Raw genomic sequence first — 19,251 nt, forward strand, 5'->3', positions numbered from 1 at the left:
GAGCCATTGGTTGTGGTGTGTTTTGCCACCAATGACATAGGGAAATGTAGTGATGCAGTTGGTTGGCATCTGTCTGCCTCGGGAAACAATGGAAGAGTGCACCTTTCGGGGACCAAGTCAAACAGTTGGAGACTTACAGTGCTTGCTGTGGCTGTAGAGACCAATACAGGAGAGACATGTCTTGCTATAGAAGAAGAAGAAGAAGAAGAAGAAGAAGAAGAAGAAGAGTAGTAGTAGTAGTAGTTTGGATTTGATATCCCGCCTTTCACTCCCTTTAAGGAGTCTCAAAGCGGCTAACATTCTCCTTTCCCTTCCTCCCCCACAACAAACACTCTGTGAGGTGAGTGGGGCTGAGAGACTTCAGAGAAGTGTGACTGGCCCAAGGTCACCCAGCAGCTGCATGTAGAGGAGCGGAGACGCGAACCCGGTTCACCAGATTACGAGTCCACCCCTCTTAACCACTACACCACACTGGCTCTCTAGTTGGGGTAAACACTATAGTTGGGGTAAATGAAGTTTGTGCTGATGCAGGTGTGGTTGCCTCACTCTGGCCAAGGACAAGGTCAGCCCTGCTTCTGCAGTCCACTCCCAGTCACTAGTTAAAGGAATCCTTGCTGCTCCTGGATTTTATGGAAAGGAAAAAGAGAGGAGATGACAGCATACCCCCAAATTATCAAATGTTCTTTCTCAGCAGTTGGACATAGTCATTAAACAGCACTGAGTATAAGATGCAGACTGGCTTTGTCTCCCCAAGCCAAATCCCAGGGGCAGTTCCCCATACCCTCCAAGATTTCTCTGATGAAAATAGGGACATCCTGAGGAAAAGTGGGACATTCCGAGATCAAATCAGAAACAGGGACGTCCCTGGGAAATAGGGACACTTGGAGGGTCTGAATCCCTCTCTGTCGCTCTTCCACTATTACCACTGCTCCCCATCCTATCCTATCCCCATCCTATCAGCCAGCAAATTCCAGCCACTGTGTTTCATTTCCACTGTCCTTCATTCTCACCCTGTGCCAACTGCATGCTAAATTATTTGGAAATGTTTGTTTCGGGTGCTGGATAAAACCAACAATGTTTTTATCAGACATTTACAATTAAAACACACAGACAATGCTCGCAACGCAAACACCCATTTTTAGCCAACTTGAAGCTTGTTTTGTAAGCATTGGGTTCACAACGGCTAAAAATGGATGTTTGTATTGTGAGCATTATCCTCACTCTCAAAACAAAACAATAAACCTTTCAAAAATGCAGTTCTACACTATTTACATTTTCAAGGTCTCTCCCACTCCCCCACCCCCCAAAAACCCACCATGTATACATGCAACCTAATCCATTTTTTCCCTGGGTGCTGTTACGGAAAAAATCTGGGTGCGGGGTTACTCTGCCACCCAGCTCATCGGACTAAGTCCGTGGGTCCCTGTGGAAGAAAATGAGCTCAGCCGGACGCAGGAGCAAACTGCAGAAGATCCAAGTTTATTGCGCAACAGGTTCAAGGCGAGATTGAACAGCGAGAAAGGGGTGACATGAACTTTTGAGTTTTCCCTCCACGTCCCAGAATACAGTGCATGAAACGTCACGAATACATTATGGGAAGGTTGGGTTTCACAAGTTACATCATGAATATACTTTACACGTCATGAATACATTATGAAAAGGTGGGATTACATTAATTAGCATTTTCGGATGAGGGAGGGGGGATATGCGGAGCGGGAAATATACATAGATACACATTTATTGAGTACCGGTGGTGGCAAGACAATGGGTCAGAGATATGCATCGTCTGCCACCTAATATTGCCCGAAGGAAGGATTTTGCAAGACTATCTGACAGGATTAAGAAATTCCTGTGTACGTGACCTGCCGCTTCGGGGATTATGGAGGTAGGGGTAGCATTATGGAGTCCAGGGGGAGCTGAGTTGAATGACACCAAAAGTGAAGAAATCGGAGTTACGGTTGATTTTATATCAATTTTTGAAGATTTCAGTGATTTCTAAGCCACTCTGTACTATAGAGCAAAAGCAGAAACAGAGTGGATATATTGTAACAGGATTTTGATAGTATTACTTGAGAGATTATGGAGGACAGGGGAGGGGTGATGGAGTCCTAGAGAAATTGAGCAAATATATTGTAGTGAAGAAGACATTGCCCCCCCCCCGTTCCGTATCAGTCCCCCATTCGGAGATAGATTTGCATTAAAGTTCTGTAAGAACTTGCAAATCTTTTCTCCGCACCCTAAATCTCGGTGAATGGGATGTGTGGCTTTATGCAAACCTGAAAGGGACTTGCAAGCCATGCCTCTTACGGTCATTTGCAAGTATATCAGTGCAGGTAGCTGCATATAGGGTATTATATAAAGAACACGTCTTGTATTTTGTTGCTAAATTACTTGTGGCATTCTCAATAGTGTTTTATGCTTTACACCTAGCAGGAAGGTCTAATTGACTGAAAAATGCAGTTGGTGTTTTGTCCTTCGCCATTTTTGTGTATTTCTCAGGTGTCAAGCTAGCTCTTCTGTGGTCTCACACTGACATAGTGCTACAGCAACACATCCTGTCTGTTGAATCCCCTCAGGGCTTTCATTTAACCATGTCGCCTGGCATTCACCATAGCTGGCACAGGTTTGGGCATCTCTGAGGGAGATGTCTTGGCCTTGGCCTTCCTATGGGATTCTATTATAGGCTGTGGTTTTGCACGCATGGAGAGTTGCTCACTTGCACTTAAAGGACCAAAAAGCTAATTGCAGCCTGGGTACACTTGCCCAATTCAAACTGAGTCCAATTTGAATTTATCTTGCCCCATGGTTCTCAACTCTTCAAACCAATCTGTTAAATGAAAACCATTCTTAACAAGGGCAGTTGTCCAAATAAGTCAATTTAAGTCTATAAGGAATCATTCCTGCTAAACCAAAGCATATCCACCTTCATGTTTCTTGGAAGCTTCTCCTTGGTAAAGCAAGTTTTAGCACATTTTTAAAATGGGTAGGGAAGGTTGGCATAGTGCCAGGTGGGACAACGAATTGTGGTTATCTAAACATTGGACTACACAATAGTGTGAGCTATTAGAAAGTATAAAATGCATGAGAATTCTCCACTGGTGTGTAAGGAATAAGACATTAAACATAAAAACAGTTACACACAATAAATTGCCCCCCTTTGTGGAAATCACACTGTCAGACACATTTCAACATTCTTACATAATAACACATAATACAAAACAAAATAATTAAATATCTGTTGCATATCTTGACACCATTGTGATTTTTTACGTATGTATCTTTTGAATCTTGGAGCAGAGGCTTGAGGTTCAAGTGAAAAGATGTCCTTGTAAGTCAACTCCACCCCCCTTTGTCAGGCCCACTCCCCCAGCAGTCTCTGTTGTCTGTTGTTGCTGGTCTTGCGATGGCGAAGTACTGAGTTGAGGGGTTGTTGCTGCTTTTCATCATTGCACATCTGTAGAAGTGATATCCTGTAAGGGGCAGGGTTTTGGGGTGACTGAAAAACACAGTTAGACAAGGAAAGGGCAAAAGGTAAAAGGGATGTCCTCCAGTTTCCATGGGAAGCTGCAAATAATAACAATCTTAGTGGATTAAACATTTTATTCATTATCACATTTCCATATAATTACTGTGATTATCTGCTAAGTTTGTTTGCTTTCCTTCACTTAATTTTTGTTGTTGTTGTTCTTTTCATATTATAAAATAAAAAATTACTCCACATGTATAGAAAGAGAACTGTAAAAAATACAAAGGTTAAAAAATAAAAAAGAAAGCAAAAAAATTAGATTACCAGTTAGATGAAAATGGACTTGACACAAAGACATCAGATTCAGAAAATAACTATTATTAAATAGTACAAAGATATTATCAAAACCACACATATTACTACTGGACTGGAAAAAATGGAAAAACAATGAGGAAAACTTAAAATTCACCATAGCTATTCAATAAAAGAACTTCGTGAGACTGACTTTCAACATGTGATGAACATGTCCCCCAAAGTAAAACACAAACACACAAAAATGAGCTATGAGGAACCAAAAATAAATAAATGCTAAGACACACAATTAATAAGTAACCTGAAGTAATCTGTTTTGGCATTCTAACATCTCAAATGAAAATAAAAGTGTTTCTTGATGTGACATCAGCTGTAATGTTAATAGTGGAATAGTGGGAAATGAGTTAATACCAAGAAAATGAATGACAATTTAAAGTTGTGCAAGTACCTTGCACTAGCCAAAATGACAGAATTAAGAAATGCTCAGGCAAAAGGTAAACAAATACCATCCCACAAACAATGTTTGGTTGTGCTTCGATTAATTTCATATATATAATGGAAGAACTGATAAAACGAACTTAATAAAGGAAAACCGATTATTTGTAACCTAAAAATAATGTCAAAGCCACAAAGAGATAGAAGGAAATCAACTAATATAGCAGGGATTCAGACTTGTTTTGCTGAACAGAAAGAAAGTGACTGTTTGGCTTTAAGGGAAGTAAGACAAAAGGAAAACAAATGCAATTACTTTTTATAGAGTATTTAAATCACTGTTTGCATCCCCTCAGAAAGGACACTCTGTTAAAAGGGAAAATTATTTCATGTGAGAGGTCTGTCAGGAAATGCTGTTCCTAAAATGCATAGGCATATACACATACACACACACACACACACAAGAAAACTGTTATAAAATTTAAATCCCATGGGGGGGGGGAAACTACTCAAGAGAGGAACTCACAGTGGGAGTGCTTTGATATTTACCTGTGAAAAGAATTTGGCATGTCCAGTACTTAACTCTATTGTCTTAAGTAGCCCTGGAGCAAAACACATTAAGGATGATTTCGCTCAATGGTTCCAAGTTTTACATAAGGAAATTTGTATAGGTTTCACGCTCTCCAAACCTTCTCTCTCCCCCCTCCTTTCTCTCGCTCTCTCTCTTTTTTTTTTTTTTAACGCTGATCTAGCCTCTGTGCATGTGCAGAGTTCATGTCTCAGCAAACCTTTTGTACTATTGAAAATGTTGCATCCTTTGGCTAAATTAACATTTGAATAAGGGAAGGGAAGGGTATGGAGTAGATTTTGAAAACAGGGTTTGATTTTAAACAAAAAAGAGAAACTCAGCAATTTAAGTATTTACCAAAGCTAGCGATTTCGGCCCAAGCAAACGAGACTGCTTCCTTTATGTACAGGAAAGGGCTAATATCCCTCTGGCCATTCGCGGAACAATCAACCGCTCTCTTATTTATGAGTAAAAATGGCCAGAGAGTTAGAATTCATAGGATTTTTTAACATTCTCAGTCAATTCAGCCTTACCATTTGCAGACAAATTATCCTGCCCTTTATTTACAGGATTGGTCAAGGCGCATTCTACTTGACTATATGAATTTTTATGTGCTTAAACTTTTAGTAGGCTTTTAAGTTTGATTTTTAAATAGACAAAATGATAAACACTGTAATCACTTAAATGCCTGATATCACCAGTTCTGCTTCAAACATCATGGCTTCACCCCACACCTTTTAAAAAACAAAGAGCAAATCTGGGCTGAATTTCAACTCATCAGCCACAAATTGGGAAAGTTGAAAGGGACCTGGGGTCATCTAGTCCAACCCTAAAATACAGGGTTCATAGCAAGATTTGTACTACCAGAAACACACACATACTTATGTACACAGACACAACTGGAGAAGAGATCACAAGCCATGCGCCTATCATGTACTAAGGAAGAGGAAAATAAAAGTACCCAACCCTTTTAGCAGATCTTGAAGCTAGTTTGAGTGAGTGTTTACTTCCTTAGACTAAAGAGTGAAAGTTCCTAGATAAATTATCTTTAAAGACTGACGTGAACATTTTTCCTAAGATAGGGAGAGGATTTCTTATAAAGCATAGTTAAAACAGCCATAGATTTGATTTAAAAGGAATACAAAAATGACAATTTTTCCTGAACTTGCAGAGGAATAGTAAGCCTAATCTATGCCCCCCCCCCCTTTGCAGTTTCCTTTAAAGGAAGCTAACTCGGGAGTAAATTTACCTGGCACAGAATAAGAAGGAGAAGGGAAAAAAAATAACCCTGAAAGAGACAGAATGAAACAGGGGGGGGGCATTTTCTAAGAAAAGAGGCCAGGACGTAAAACTGGACTCACATAATTTTCTTTGAATGAACACCATACTTTCATAGGCATATGCTTAATGAAGTACATACACTGCATTTTAGCTTGAGAGAGCAGTTGGCTCAACTAGGCTTTTGCAGCAGAAACATTAGGTTATCAGCACCTTCCAAAATAAGACTGTAGACTCACAATCTCAAAAGTTGGGGCAAAGCAAGAGGTGGGGTAAACATTTGCACACTTCATTCTCATTTTCTCTTATTTAGGACTGCTAAGATCCAGCATGACTTCCTTAGATTTAAATTTTGAAGCAAGCTTGCAGTTTAAACTATGCACACTTAAGAAAGGCAGTCTGCCAGAGACAGAAGGAACAGACAACACACATAACAGACAACATGTAAACATACATATTCTCATATATGTATTAACAGACAACACACATAACAGACAACATGTAAACATATATATTCTCATCCTTTAGTTGGTTATTGCAAGGAGATGGGCCACTACCTTTGGCTTCATTAAGTGAAATTAGTAGGAAGGTCCCACATGGTTTTATGAGCCTCCTTGCCTCTTCAAACACACCACCAGGTAATCAGACTGGTAGGGCTCACAACGCTTGGTTGACTGGGTACCCCTTTATAGATGCATGCGTTGCTGTTGTTGCTGTTTTTGCTTTTTCTTTTTTTGGGGGGGTGTCTGGGATAGAGAAGGGGAAAAAGAGGGGTTGATTAGGATTGGTATGTCTAGGGGTTTGGTATGCTTAGTACAGGGACGTATAGTAAAGAGGAGAAGGGGCTTCTAGTTGCCTGGCAACTTCCTAGGGAGGTTTTTAAGAGCTCTAGCTATCCGGTATTCCTTACTTCCTTTTTCCTTAACCATTCACCTGGGGTCCCTTTTCCACTCTGCCGATCCCGCCCAATTCCTCATGGGCTATTCCCTCCTGGCAACCTCCTACCTATCGTCACATCTCAGGAAAAGGGGCCCTACTGGACGCCCGCGCCATGCAGTGCCAGATCAGGTGGTCCCTGGATAGAATTTCGAACTGAAAATCCCCCTTGCTTTTGGAAGCGGGCTCACGCACGGTTACGTGGCACCGACCAGTGCGGCTGGGATTGGGATAGAAAGCAAGACCACTTCCTGCCCCCTAGAAAGGACGCTCGGGAAGATCGGAAAGAGAGCTCCAACCCCTTGCTTTCAACTGGGATGCCCGTTGCAGAGAGTCGGCTATCTTTCAAGTCGGGTCTCTCCGTCTTACTTTCGGGCTCCCAATTGGTGCGGCTGGCTGGAGATTTTAAGGAAAAGGGATAGAGCTCAGAACCCCCCTTTCGGGTTGAGCAGCGGTCCACGGTCTCTCTCACTAACCGGACCAAGAGAAAGGCAAGAAGGAGCGATAGAGAGGAGGGCAGAGAATTCAGTTGCCAGGAGACTTCCACCCCCTTCCCACCAGTGCACTGGATTTTCCTTTTTCCTTATACTCACGCGTCTTCTATGATGATCCCGGGATCGATGAATAAGCCGGCTGGATCCCTCTTTTGCTCCCCGGCTGAACTCCTAGGGCTTTCGATTACCGCCCGGAAGATGGCTGGGGGTCCAAAAGGATCTTCCCAGGCAAAATGGCCCGGAGCCGGCTGAAGATTTCGGGGCCCCCAGTCAGCAGCTCGGGAGAACCACAAGCCCCACGTTGGGAAGCCAACTGTTACGGAAAAAATCTGGGTGCGGGGTTACTCTGCCACCCAGCTCATCGGACTAAGTCCGTGGGTCCCTGTGGAAGAAAATGAGCTCAGCCGGACGCAGGAGCAAACTGCAGAAGATCCAAGTTTATTGCGCAACAGGTTCAAGGCGAGATTGAACAGCGAGAAAGGGGTGACATGAACTTTTGAGTTTTCCCTCCACGTCCCAGAATACAGTGCATGAAACGTCACGAATACATTATGGGAAGGTTGGGTTTCACAAGTTACATCATGAATATACTTTACACGTCATGAATACATTATGAAAAGGTGGGATTACATTAATTAGCATTTTCGGATGAGGGAGGGGGGATATGCGGAGCGGGAAATATACATAGATACACATTTATTGAGTACCGGTGGTGGCAAGACAATGGGTCAGAGATATGCATCGTCTGCCACCTAATATTGCCCGAAGGAAGGATTTTGCAAGACTATCTGACAGGATTAAGAAATTCCTGTGTACGTGACCTGCCGCTTCGGGGATTATGGAGGTAGGGGTAGCATTATGGAGTCCAGGGGGAGCTGAGTTGAATGACACCAAAAGTGAAGAAATCGGAGTTACGGTTGATTTTATATCAATTTTTGAAGATTTCAGTGATTTCTAAGCCACTCTGTACTATAGAGCAAAAGCAGAAACAGAGTGGATATATTGTAACAGGATTTTGATAGTATTACTTGAGAGATTATGGAGGACAGGGGAGGGGTGATGGAGTCCTAGAGAAATTGAGCAAATATATTGTAGTGAAGAAGACATTGCCCCCCCCCCCCCCGTTCCGTATCAGTGCCAAAGAAATCCATGGGTTCTTTTTTTTTAAGCTGGAAAAAAGTCTTCTCCCCATCATCTGAACCTCCTTTGCCTTTGTTATAGAATCATGAAAGCAATGACTCACACAGCAGCCCTCTTTAGCATAAACAGCAGCTCATGTTTATCTTTTTGTAGCTCCCCATAATCAAGATTTTATCGCTTTGCTGGGGACGGCTTCATTTTATTATTATTGTTATTTAGGCTAGCTGTCATCTCTGTCTGTTGCAGGGGAGAGCTTGTTTGTTCATACTTGCAGTTTTAAAGGAATTCTCCCCTCTATATATTCAAAAAACACAACAAAGCCAGGGGGATCATTGTGGCATTGATTCTCCCAGCACAGAGTGGAGTGAGAAAGAGCTGACAGAAGCGCAGGGCGGGAGATGCTTCCCTCCCTCCTTCACCCCTTTTTAATTCAAGATATAAGGTCTCGCTTATATGAATGAGGGGCTGAGCTTCATTCACAGGTTGAGTGAATAACAGATAAGACAGACAATGGCAAGTGGCTTCCTAGCTGCAGTGCAGCTTGGAAATCCCGAAAGGGGGACTTAATTCCTCACGATGACTCATCAGTATGTGACAGATGCAAAGACTGTGCTGTTAAAATATTAAGGAATTAGGCAGTCTGGATCTTTTATTTTTGAAGAGTGTGTGCGCTGCAAACAAAGGCAGAGAGATCTCCTTTGACAAACGTGAGCCTGTGAATTGTGGTCAAGAAGCCTGGACATAAAGGTCCCTGGTTCAATAGGATGCATAAAACAACATGCGCTTGACTTTGAGCATTCCCATCATGGCCTGTGAATTGTGTTGCATACTAAGCAGGCTGGGGAGCCCTGCTGATGTCAGCGAGCTGCAAGCAAGCATGAACCCAGAGCATGTGGGGAGGTCATTTCTGTTGCTCTGTATTACTACTGAGCTTTGGGCAATTGCATCTTCTTGGTACAGAAGAGCAAGGACATATAACTGGATGCATTTAAAATTTTATTTAGAACATTTATATCCCACCTTTATTCCATCATGCAGCCCGAGTTGGTGAACATGCAGCAACCAGGCAAGACCTGGACCTGCTTAGCTTCAGTCGGCTGGCTGCATCACATGCTCTCACACCATGTCCTACTGCTCTGGTCACATCTAGAAGCATAAGAAGCTATCTTAGTGGTCCGTCTGGCTCAGTATGTCTGCATTGGCCAGCACCAGTACTGCAGGGCTTCAGACTGGGGCCGCTCCCAGTCTTCCTAGAGATGCCAAGGACTGGACCTGAGACCTTCTGCATACCAAGCAAATTCTGCACAACTGATCTTGATTTGTACGCTATGGGCTGCTCTGATTAGCAGGATAACTCCAGAAACGTTCAGAATGATTGGGGCCTAGCTGTGAAGGGTGAATCAGAGCACAAACAAAACAAATCAAATCAAATCTGGTAGGAACCAATGTGCGCACTGAATACAAGCCTCTCTTAAGACCCTGCTTTGGAAAGCAGGCCAATATGACTCAGACCACTTCAGGCACAGACTGCTTCTGCATCTATTTACAAATGCACAGGCTTGAGGACAGGTGGAAATTCATAGCATTAACTCCCTCAACAGATGTTCCAGAGTTTGCTGCTCCCCATCAGACTTCTCCACCTGTGCCGTAAGATTTCTCACAAAGAGCAACTTGGTCCTTTTCTCAGATCCAACTCAGCCCATCATTTTTCTAAGCTTGCCATTCTAAACTTTTGTGTCATTGGAACTAATTATTGAAGATCCAGTTTTCTAAAGAATAGTTCGATGACATCATCTCCCACAAGAAGAGAGCTCTTGTTAAATGGCTCTTTCCTCCCAAAAGCGACTGCAATAATTCGTTCCTATGACAAGAAATCACCTGTACTTGGCCAACTATTTTGCTGAACAAATCCAGACTGGTTTGGCAGGTTTGACCTCATAAGCAGCCTTTCTGCTATCCAGACCACAGTCTTGCAACCATAGAATCGCTGTGTTGAAAGGAACATTGAGGTCTCCCAGTACAACTTCAATTCCAGAAAAACATGTATGTGGCATAGGTTTCTGCAACAGGGTTCAGATGGAGGAAAGGTTTGCTGCCACATGCTTCTACCTACACATATTCTGACAGATGTATCTCTCTCTTACATATGCCCCATGAAGTTGCTGTGTGAGGTTTGGAGAAGTACTGGAAGTAACACCTAGCAGGACCTGGGGCAGGGATGAGAGCTCCTTGGCCATCCCTGTGTTGTGTTGTGTTGTGTTGTGTTGTGTTGTGTTGTGTTGATTAAATGGTTTCTATACCACCTTCACACAAAAATAATGACAATAAAATAAGGCAATAGAAAACATAATACATACAAAGCAAGAATGTTAAAAACAATTTTTATAAAATACATAAAGAGCATAATTTGAAATACAGTCATACCTCGGGTTAAAGTCGCTTCAGGTTTAGCATTTTTAGGATGCGCTCTGCGGCGACCTGGAAGTAATGGAACGCATTACTTCCAGGTATCGCCGCTCATGCATGCACAGACGCTCAAAATGACATCATGAGCAGAAGCAGCGAATCGCGACCCGCGCACACGCGGGTTGCATTCTGCTCTGGATGCGAACAGGGCTCTGGAACGGATCCCGTTCACATCCAGAGGTACCACTGTATCAGAACTTTAAAATGTCTTAACCCATCATCCTCCAAAAGCCTGACCACAAAAAAGTGATTTTTTACCTAGCATGTAAATGAATCTCAAATTGTTAAAGTGCAACTCCCATCTTCCCTGGCCATTGGCCGTGCTTGCTGATAGGTGTTGGGAGTCTAACAACATCTGGAGGGCCAAGCATTTCCCACCCCTGGGATGGGAAACTTAAGTCAGCGTGAACTGAATCTCGTTAGCTCTTTCTGAGAGATGCATCCGTGCAAAATCCTGGAGTAGGTCAAATACTTCAGATAATGTAAACCAGCAGAAAAGGGTCAACTGCAAATGTAGTTTATAGAATCCTGCGCTGAATTAGGCATGCTTAGACGCACTGAAATCAGTTGACTGACATGTGCCTGACATGGTGCTGGATTACAGTCACATGCGCTACAGCATTTCAACAAGGATTTATGACATTTGGTGGTTATTTTAAAGCTTTCCATCCTCACACACTTCAAAGGAGGTTGTTTTCAAAGCACACCTGAAAATCTGTTTGATCGGTACCATTTGTATTAACGTATGGTTCATGAGGCACTGCCTGCCTCAAAAGGGCAGAGCAAAAATGCACCACCTCAATCAATAGTGTAACACACTGCATAGAAAGTGGCCCATCTCTTGCCCTCTTATGTAATGGAATGAGATCTCTCCCCTGGAAGCAACATTCCTAGCTTGCTTGAGATGCCATGGGTCTAATTCTTATAAACTCTCAATGCCAGGGAGAGCTGCAGGTGTCCACAACAAATGTGTGAGATGCTGGAGAGTTTTGTGCAGTCTCATCTTTGACGTTTTCAGTGCTCGCTTTCCCTTTTTCATCTATCCCAAAACTAATATTTTTGTTGTTAAACTTTTATTTTGCCACGTACTATAGTTTTATATATTTTTAATACATCACGCCGAAAAAGAAAAAGCACCCGAGAGTCAAAGCGTAATATTCCAAAAGGTGGTCATTTATCCAAAAAGTAAATAACATCCATAGCAAATAATGTGATATTAATATGGTCGATATGTCACTGACCCTGATCTAGGGCTGTGGACTGTCATATGGACGCAGTACAGTGGTACCTCGGTTTTCGAATGTCTCCTTTGACGAACATTTTGGTTTTCGAATGCCGTAAACTGGGAAGTGAATGCTTCGGTTTTTGAACACACCTTGGAAGTCGAACATGCTACATGGCTTCTGCTGAGTGCAAGATTCTGAGCCCTGTTGAGTTTTTGGTTTTCAAACGTTTCAGAACTCTGTGACTGTTTTCATTTCACTAGAAAGTGCACCCTCTTTTCCTTTGTGGTGGCCACATTTAGATATACGCCTAAACATGAAGGAGGAGGAAGTGGATAGTACCCACTCTAGCGTGGTGTAGTGGTTAAGAGTGGTGGACTCGTAATCTGGGGAACGGGGTTCGCGTCCCCGCTCCTCCACATGCAGCTGCTGGGTGACCTTGGGCCAGTCACACTTCTCTGAAGTCTCTCAGCCCCACTCACCTCACAGAGTGTTTGTTGTGAGGGAGGAAGGGAAAGGAGATTGTTAGCCACTTTGAGACTCCTTCGGGTAGTGATAAATCCAAACTCTTCTACTCTTCTTCTGTGTATGTTCAGTGAAAGAGAGGAAACATGCACAAACTGATACTGGAGAGGCTCCCTTCCCATGGTGAGTGGCTCTTTTAATAGGGACTCCAATCACATTGGCTCCATCAGACATCATGCCAAACACATGTAAGGGTTAGTGGTACCATCCCCTCCCTTTACAATATAACTTCACTTAAATCAACCTCTAAATTCTATCTTGAACATCAAATTATTATTATTTAATTGAAAGAAACTTGTTTCTTTCAACTCTACCTCTCTTTTAAATCAGAACCAGTGAAGGCGGTGAAGGTCCTGCGTGAGTGTCTGGAGGCGGTTGGAGGATGGATGGTGGTTAACAGATTGAGGTTGAATCCTGACAAGACAGAAGTACTGTTTTTGGGGGACAGGAGGCGGGCAGGTGTGGAGGATTCCTTGGTCCTGAATGGGGTAACTATGCCCCTGAAGGACCAGGTGCTCAGCCTGGGAGTCATTTTGGACTCACAGCTGTCCATGGAGGCACAGGTCAAATCTGTGTCCAGGGCAGCTGTTTACCAGCTCCATCTGGTACGTAGGCTGAGACCCTATCTGCCTGCGGACTGTCTAGCCAGAGTGGTGCATGCTCTGGTTATCTCCCGCTTGGACTACTGCAATGCGCTCTACGTGGGGCTACCTTTGAAGGTGACTCGGAAACTACAACTAATCCAGAATGCGGCAGCTAGACTGGTGACTGGGGGCGGCCGCCGAGACCATATAACACCGGTCTTGAAAGACCTACATTGGCTCCCAGTACGTTTCCGAGCACAATTCAAAGTGTTGGTGCTGACCTTTAAAGCCCTAAACGGCCTCAGTCCAGTATACCTGAAGGAGCGTCTCCACCCTCATCATTCTGCCTGGACGCTGAGGTCCAGCGCCGAGGGCCTTCTGCCGGTTCCCTCATTGCGAGAAGCAAAGCTACAGGGAACCAGGCAGAGGGCCTTCTCGGTAGTGGCGCCCGCCCTGTGGAACGCCCTTCCAGCAGATGTCAAAGCGATAAACAACTACCTGACATTCAGAAGACATCTTAAGGCAGCCCTGTTCAGGGAAGTTTTTAACGTGTGATATTTTACTGTAATTTTGGTTTTTATGGAAGCCGCCCAGAGTGGCTGGGGAGGCCCAGCCAGATGGGCGGGGTATAAATAATAAATTATTATTATTATTATTGTTGTTGTTGTTGTTGTTGTTGTTGGCAAGCAGATGTTACTGATTTCTTTTAACAAAGCAAAAGGGAGGGAGAGGAGGGGCATTGTAGATATTTGGGGCACCATTAAATCAGGTTCTTTGAGGAACCGTTGAAAGAGCTGGGTATGTTTAGTCTGAAGAAGAGGCAATGGAGACGTAAGAGCTGTCTTCAAACACTTGAAGGGCTGTCATGCAGAAGGTGAAATAGAGGTGTTCTCTGCTGCTTCAGAAGGCAGGACTAGATGCTGGCTAAACCTTAGGAGAAGAGTCAGGGTGGCACTGTGGTCTAAACCACTGAGCCTAGAGCTTGCCTATTGGAAGGTCGGCAGTTCAAATCCCCACGACGGGGTGAGCTCCCATTGCTCGGTCTCACCTGCTGCCAACCTAGCAGTTCAAAAGCGCATCAGAGTGCAAGTACAGTGGTACCTCGGGTTAAGTACTTAATTCATTCCAGAGGTCCGTTCTTAATCTGGAACTGAAGCACCACTTTAGCTAATGGGGCCTCCTGCTGCTGCCACGCCGCCGGAGAACGATTTCTGTTCTCATTCTGAAGCAAAGTTCTTAACCCGAGGTACTATTTCTGGGTTAGCGGAGTCTGTAACTTGAAACGTATGTAACCTGAAGCATATGTAACCCGAGGTACCACTGTAGATAAGTAGGTACCGCTCTGGCGGGAAAGTAAACAGCGTTTCTGTGTGCTGCTCTGGTTTCCCCAGAAGCGGCTTAGTCATGCTGGCCACATGACCCGGAAAAACTGTCTGTGGACAAACACTGGCTCCCTTGGCCAGTAAAGTGAGATGAGCACCGCAACCCCAGAGTCATCTGCAACTGGACTTAACTGTCAGGGGTCCTTTATCTTTACCTTTTTAAACCTTAGGAGAATGGATGAGTTATCAAGCTGCCTCAGAGAGTGGTGGACCCCACATCCCAGGAGGCATTTAAGCAAAGGCTGGACAACCACCATTCTGGGATGCAGTGGTAGTGACATCTTGCACTGAGCAAGGGGTTAACCAGTTAACCCTTGAAAATCCTTTCCCACTCTACAGTCCTATAATTCATTCTGTAGGTTCTGCACTGCTGTTGTTCATTCACTCTGAGGGCAAAGCCATGTTACGCTTCTGTACCAAAAATCTGTCTCCACCCTGCACCCCCCATTATATTGCACACCCATCATTTTGTGACTATTTCCTAGTGAGGAGGATGAAGTCATGTGGCAGAGGAGAGCACATAAAGACACAAAGAAAAAGGGGGAAGATCTCTGGTTTCTTCCTTTATCTTTCCAGTAAAGCTGCAGGAAGTATAAGTGGCGGTGATTCATTCATTTAACCAAGGGAAACCCATATTTGGTGCCTCGAACCCAAAGTCAGAAGACGTAACCATCATGTAGGTCTACCACATGCCCCCAGAATGAAGATCTCCTCTGACAACACACCTCTTAATGAGCCCTCATTTGAGATCCAAATTTACTTCTGCTTTCCACAAACCAGTGATTATATCAATTTTCTTGCTCTAAGTTACAGGCTTTAGAAATGCCCAACATGGAGCTGAAGTTGTTGCAAGCAGGTGGGCAGGATTATAAGTACATAAGGGTGTCTGCCACTGTTTTTAGAGGTTGGCAGAACATTCTTAACCCCTGAATTCTCAGGTTTTCAGCAACTGAAACAGGAATTGAACACTTTCCACTTGGCATCTGTGGGGGAGGCTCCATTTCAAGTAACTCGCGGCCCTCCAGATGCTGTTAGGCTACAACTCCCATCATCCCTGACCATTGGCGATGCTGGTTGGAGCTGATGGAAGTTGGAGTCCAGCAACATCTGAAGGACCACGGATTTCCCCATCCCTGCTCTATAAGACTACTACAGTGGTACCTCGGGTTAAGAACTTAATTCATTCTGGAGGTCTGTTCTTAACCTGAAACTGTTCTTAACCTGAAGCACCACTTTAGCTAATGGGGCCTCCCACTGCCGCCATGCCGCCGCTATGCGATTTCTGTTCTCATCCTGAGGTAAAGTTCTTTACCCGAGGTACTATTTCTGGGTTAGCGGAGTCTGTAACCTGAAGCATATGTAACCTGAAGCGTATGTAACCCGAGGTACCACTGTACTCCCTCATCCACATTTCTGTTTGCCCCATGATTTTTAGTCACAAGATAGAGAGGTTTTTTTTTTTTTCACCACTTTCCCCAGGAAAACCCACTGTTTAACACTCAGTCAGAACAAACATCAATTGGGAGACAACAAAGAAACCTCTTTGACCTTTGGTTAAAGATCACAGGACAAAGGGGAGGGGGAATCGGGGGGGGGATAGCCTTTTGGGCTATTATTACTATTAATCATTTCCTTTCTATACCACTTTTTAAAGAAAGAAAATCGCAGTGTAATTTGCAACCTAAATTAAAATATCAAATGAACCAATCCAAAATAAAACATTACTGAAGAAAGTGAAAAATAAAGTATACATTCAGAGCAACATAATTAACAGGAAAATAACATATTACCTTAAAGATTTCAACAACAGCAACAGCAACAACAAACTTTACAAAGGAGGTCAGCTACAGAATGTGCATTGAATGCAGCAAAGTTAACAAAAATAATTTTATCTGAAACATTTCAAAAGGAAACATTACTAAAGGAAGACAAATATAAAATGCCCATTTGGAACAGCATAGTTAGCAAGGGGATAAAATCTGTGGTTTGTGTCCATGCAGCTGTGCAATTATATGCAACCATCCATACATTCCCTCACTGCCATTCTATGAAGAAGAGATGTACAATATATTGTACAATAATTTCATCATCCTTTCACTTTGCTTTAGAAGACTGCAGTTTGCTACTTCATAGCACACTGCCAATTCCCTTCACTTTGTCTTCAATCTGTGCCAATATTCTCCCTGCAAACCTAGTGGAAACCAGCAGCAAAGTACTAGTATTCTATAAGAATTGCTGAAATATTGGAAAACAACAAACTCTGTCTCTGTCTCTGTCTCTGTCTCTCTCTATAATATTAACATGTCACCTTGCAAATTATATGGTCCATATATGAAGTAAATGAAAAACGATTTTATTATTTAGTGTAATTAATTACCGTATTTTTTGCACCATAACACTCACTTTTTTCCTCCTAGAAAGCAAGGGGAAATGTCTGTGCGTGTTATGGAGGAAATGCCTACGGGTGGCATGCCTACGGATTTTCCTCCTCTAAAAACTACGTGCGTGTTATGGTCGGGTGCGTGTTATAGAGCGAAAAATACGGTAATTTACAGGCTGTTGAATTAATTAGGGGAGTTTACAAAGCAAGAAACCTCTATTAAACTACAAGACTAGAATACAAATAAAATGAAAAAGTGTACTGTCCATAAAATATCCACTATCAAAAGAAAACACTAAGCAGTGCATTTTAAGAATTAACAGTCCAGAAACGCCTGAACTAACAAGCAAGTTTTGGATAGGAGCGGGTCTAAAACACGTCACAGCTGACACCTCTCAGAGGAGGACATTTTGGCTCATTACAATCAAAATCTTTTGAGACTTTCCTGCATGTTAATTGCAGCAGAGAGAATAGAAGAGCAGAAGCAACTTAATGATGCCCATAACTTTCAATTTTCAGGGAAACCCACATTGCATAACCTGGGAAAATTACTATATGGTCAGAGGAGATATAATTTTAGAAGCCAGTATCTTGTGTAGGTGGATATAAAAGAGGGTTTCCTCCAGTACAACAACCTGTTTAACATCACTTGTGTCGGCCTGAGTTAAGGCTTGTTCTGTAATTAGCCATGGAAATGTTATCTCTTTAATCTTTTAACCGATGGAGCTGCAATTATTTGCAATGAAATGACGCCAGCTCCAGAAGAATGGGTTCTGTTCATCCGCTGTCTCTTCTCTCCGGAATGTAATACCTTGGGTTTGCCTGTGAACATATCTGCAGCGTACTCCTGGAAAGATAACATTGTTGCTTCTGTGCAGAGAGCCCCATAAAATCCCTTGATGTCACTGCAATGTATTAGGCATGTACATGGCCCCCAAGATTTACTCTGCATCTGTGCATTTTTTAAAAATCTGCTTTTGAGCTGCTCTGCTCTCTCTCTGCTTTGATCTCTGTTTCTGGTTCCACGTCACTCTGTACAAACAAAGCTCTGTGTTTCCCCATTCATTATAATGGGGAATTTAAACAGCTATAATTTTTCCTCTTTTGGCCAAAGTGGATGAACTGTAGGAGCTCTTCCAGAGAGGATTAAGCCCACAGAACTGCCCAGGGGCTTTGTGTGGCAGAAGGAAAGAGGTACCACTTTCCTCTGTAATTTGTTGTTGTTGTTTAGCCATTTAGTCGTGTCCGACTCTTCGTGACTCCATGGACCAGAGCACGCCAGGCACTCCTGTCTTCCACCGCCTCCCGTAGTTTGGTTAAACACATTTTAGTAGCTTCGAGAACACTGTCCAACCATCTCGTCCTCTGTCGTCCCCTTCTCCTTGTGCCCTCCATCTTTCCCAACATCAGGGTCTTTTCCAGGGAGTCTTCTCTTCTCATGAGGTGGCCAAAGTATTGGAGCCTCAGCTTCAGGATGTGTCCTTCCAGTGAGCACTCGGGGCTGATTTCCTTCAGAATGGAGAGGTTTGATCTTCTTGCAGTCCACGGGAATCTCAAGAGTCTCCTCCAGCACCAGAATTCAAAAGCATCAATTCTTCGGCGATCAGCCTTCTTTATGGTCCAGCTGTCACTTCCATACATCACTACTGGGAAAACCATAGCTTTTACTATATGGACCTTCCTCTGTAATAGGGTTACCATATTTCAAACAGTGAAAATCCGGACAGAAAAGTTGTTGAGCTTTTTTGGCAAAATCACAGGGGGGGGGTGTCAAAAAAGGCACTGCCGACATGGGCTGTCATGCACCCGGATTTTCCCAGACATTTTCCTGATTTCTGCCCAGACACTGCTGCCGACTGCAGTATTCCAGATATGTCCTGGAAGTTCCAACCCTACTCTGTAATCCCACATAAGAAAAGTGGCTATCCCTGTGACCTTAAAACAATTAAGTGGCTGGGTGGTGTACATTCTTTCTTGTACGTATTTTAAAAACTTTGCAGCTTTGCACTTTCTTTCTGGAGCTAGTTTCTGTCCTCTGACAGGCCTTTACAGCCCTCCAATACGC

General features: G+C 43.3%; 1 protein-coding gene across 1 annotated transcript in view; it reads left to right on the forward strand.

Moving 5' to 3' along the window:
• Nucleotides 1-19,251, forward strand: part of RPL29 (ribosomal protein L29) — a 343,441-nt gene that overhangs the window by 171,966 nt on the left and 152,224 nt on the right. The gene's annotated exons all lie outside the window — the stretch shown is intronic.

The sequence above is a fragment of the Podarcis vaucheri genome (assembly GCF_965113315.1).
Source record: "Podarcis vaucheri genome assembly, chromosome: 2".
In the NCBI taxonomy this organism is placed as follows: Eukaryota; Metazoa; Chordata; class Lepidosauria; order Squamata; family Lacertidae; genus Podarcis; species Podarcis vaucheri.